Source organism: Arachis duranensis, unplaced genomic scaffold (assembly GCF_000817695.3).
Source record: "Arachis duranensis cultivar V14167 unplaced genomic scaffold, aradu.V14167.gnm2.J7QH unplaced_Scaffold_43377, whole genome shotgun sequence".
NCBI lineage: Eukaryota > Viridiplantae > Streptophyta > Magnoliopsida > Fabales > Fabaceae > Arachis > Arachis duranensis.
The window spans coordinates 14,368-17,772 of NW_026264925.1; positions in this window are offsets into that span (position 1 = coordinate 14,368).

Consider the following 3,405-nt stretch of genomic DNA (forward strand, 5'->3'; position numbering starts at 1 on the left):
ATGCTATTTGGGGGCTTAAGTGAGAGTTTATGTGGTAGAATCCATCCAAATTGAGTCAAAATATGTCATCAAATATGGACTCATCAAGGGGTGTTGAGATCCCTCTCCTATATAAGACGTCGTGCACTATGGTGTAGTACTGTGCTTCTCGTACTAGCCTTTTTGCCTCCTTCTCTTCTGTGGGGAGTGTTTCGGACATGAGGTAGTTGATTATGGGAGTCATCCACCCTTGGTCCTGGTTCAATATACTTAGGACCTTTTCTTCTTCCGAGGTTGACAGGTTCTGTAATGTTTCTTGGATGAGGCTTCTATTGTTGCCCCCTGGTTTGGTGCAGCCTAGATTCGAAAGTGCATCGGCTCGGACGTTTTGTTCCTGAGGTATATGTGGGATCTTGTACCCCATGAAGTTTCTGAGCTATTTTATGCTCTTGTCGAGGTATTTTTTTATGGTGGGATCCTTTGCCTGGTAGCTTCCTTCTATTTGTGAGGTGACTACTTGTGAATCACTGAAGATAGTAAGCTTTTGGGCTCCGACTTCTCTAGCCAGCTTCAAACCAGCTAGTAGGGCTTCGTACTCAGCTTGATTATTTGAGGTGGGAAATTCGAACTTTAAGGAGAGTTCGAGTTGGGTTCTCTGGTCACTTTCTAGGATGACGCCTGCTCCACTTCCGGCTTTGTTGGATGAGCCATCAACGTAGAGGTTCCAGCCAATGGGGGTACCTGGGGTATCAGTGTATTCAGATATGAAGTCGGCTAGGTACTAAGACTTGATGCTGTCTGAGCTTCGTATTTAAGGTCGAATTCGGACAACTCAACTACCCATTGTAGGATTCTGCCAGCTAGGTCGGTTTTCTGCAGGATACTTTTTTTGAGTTGGTTGGACCGTATTCGGATGGTGTGGGCCTGAGTCGTCACGAGGTGAGTATAAGGGCGTAGGCGAACTTCTCTATTTTTTGGTAATTTAGTTCAGCCCCTCGTAAAGCCTTACTGATAAAGTAAATGGGCTATTGTCCATTCTTGTCTTCCCTGACTAGGGTTGAGGCTATCGTCCGGCTTCCCACGGCGAGGTATAGGATCAGTTCCTCTCCTTGCCGGGGTCGGGTTAGGATGGGTGGTTATCCCAGGAATGTCTTGAAGTCTTGGAAAGCTTGTTCACATTCTGGGGTCCATTTGAACCTCTTTCTTTTCCTTAGTGTTGCGTAGAAAGGGAGAGATCTTAAGGCTGATCCGGCTAGGAATCTAGACAGAGCCGCTAGTCTTCCATTGAGCTGCTGTACCTCTTTGACACAGGTCGGGCTTTTCATGCTGAGTATGGCCTCGCATTTATCTGGGATTGCTTCAATCCCTCTCTAGGTGAGCATAAGGCCTCAGAATTTGCCAGCTTCTACCGTGAAAGTGCACTTGAAGGGGTTTAACCTCATCCCGTGTTTTCTTATGGTGTCGAAGACTCCGGCAAGGTCGGGTAATAGCGCTTCTTCTCTTAGTGTCTTTATCAACATGTCGTCTACATAGACCTCCATCAGCTTTCTAATGTGGTTGGCAAAAACTTTGTTCATCAATCATCTGGTATGTAGCTCCTGTATTTTTAAGTACAAATGGCATGACTATGTAGCAGTAGTTTGCCCTTGGGGTTAGAAACGAGGTTTTCTCTTGGTCAGGTTGATACATTGGGATTTGGTTGTACCCTGAGTAGGCATCCATGAAGGAAAGGTACTTATATCCTGATGAGGCGTCGACTAGGGTGTCTATATTCGGGAGCGGATAGGGATCTTTTGGGCAGGCTTTGTTGAGGTCGGTGTAATCAGTGCACACCCGCCACTTTCAATTTGACTTTTTGACCAATACGACATTGGCCAGCCATAATGGGTACTTGACCTCCCTTATGAACCTTGCCTCTAGTAAGGCTTGTATCGGTTCTTCCATGGCTTGCAACCTCTCTGGGCCAAGCTTTCTGCGCTTCTGTTGCACTAGTCTAGATCCGAGGTACACTGCTAGTTTGTGGCACATTGGTCCAGGATCAATGCCGGGCATGTCTGCGGCCTTCCATGCGAATAGGTCGGAATTCTCCCTTAGGAATTTTGTCAACAACTCCTTTAGGTCTCCTTTTAGGTTTGCACCAATATTTGTTATTTTTTCTTGGGAGTCTCCGATTTGCACCTTTTCTGTCTCCCCTTCTGGTTGTGGACGGAGTTCTTCTCGAGCCTGGGCTCCTTCGAGTACAATGGCATTGGATTCTGATAAACCATTATTTTATGATTTATATTGTGTTTAATTGAGTGGTTTTATCAAGTCTTTACCCACTTATTTTCATATGATTAGCATGATATTACAATTCCTTCGCAAAGTTGTTCTATGGTTGAAAACTTGCTTCCTAGAGATCTTTTAATTACATATTTTAATTCTCCTTTACACCATTCGATGCCGTGATCCGTGTGTTAAGTATTTCAGGCTTCATAGGGCAGGAATGGCTTAGAGAATGGAGAGGAAGCTTGCAAAAATGGAAGGAACACAAGAAACTAAGGAGAGGACCAGCGAACAGCGACGTGCACGCATGGCTGACGCGTGATGAGCGGATAATTTATACGCTTTTTGGCATTGTTTTTAGTATGCTTTTAGTATGTTTTAGCTAGTTTTTATTATATTTTTATTAGTTTTTATTTAAAATTCACTTTTTTGGACTTTACTATGAGTTTGTGTGTTTTTCTGTGATTTCAGGTATTTTCTGGCTGAAATTGAGGGACCTGAGCAAAAATCTGATTCAGCGAAATCACAACGAGAAAAACACGTCCCTGCAGAGTTACCAGCCTAACCTCTTCATCTTCAAAGGAGCATAACTTGAGTTGTAGAGGTTTAAATGATACCCAATTGGCGCGCTCTCAATTGCGTTGGAAAGTAGACATCTTGGGCTTTCCAGCAATATCTAATAGTCTATACTTTGCCCGAGATTTGATGGCCCAAACAAGCGTTCCAATTCAGCTCAAGAATTCTGGCGTTTAACGCCGGAACTGACACAAAAGCTGGAGTTAAACGCCCAAACTGGCACAAAAGCTAGCGTTTAACTCCAAGAAAAGTCTCTACACATGAAAGCTTCAATGCTTAGCCCAAGCACACACCAAGTGGGTCCGGAAGTGGATTTTTACGTCATTTACTCATTTTTTGTAAACCCTAAGCTACTAGTTCTCTATAAATAGGACCTTTTGCTATTGTATTTTCATCTTTGGACGTCTAGTTCGTAGATCATGGGGGCTGGCCTCTCGGCCATGCCTAGACCTTGTTCTTATGTATTTTCAACGGTAGAGTTTCTACACGCCATAGATTAAGGTGTGGAGCTCTGCTGTACCTCGAGTATTAATGCAATTACTATTGTTCTTCTATTCAATTCAGCTTATTCTTGTTCTAAGATAT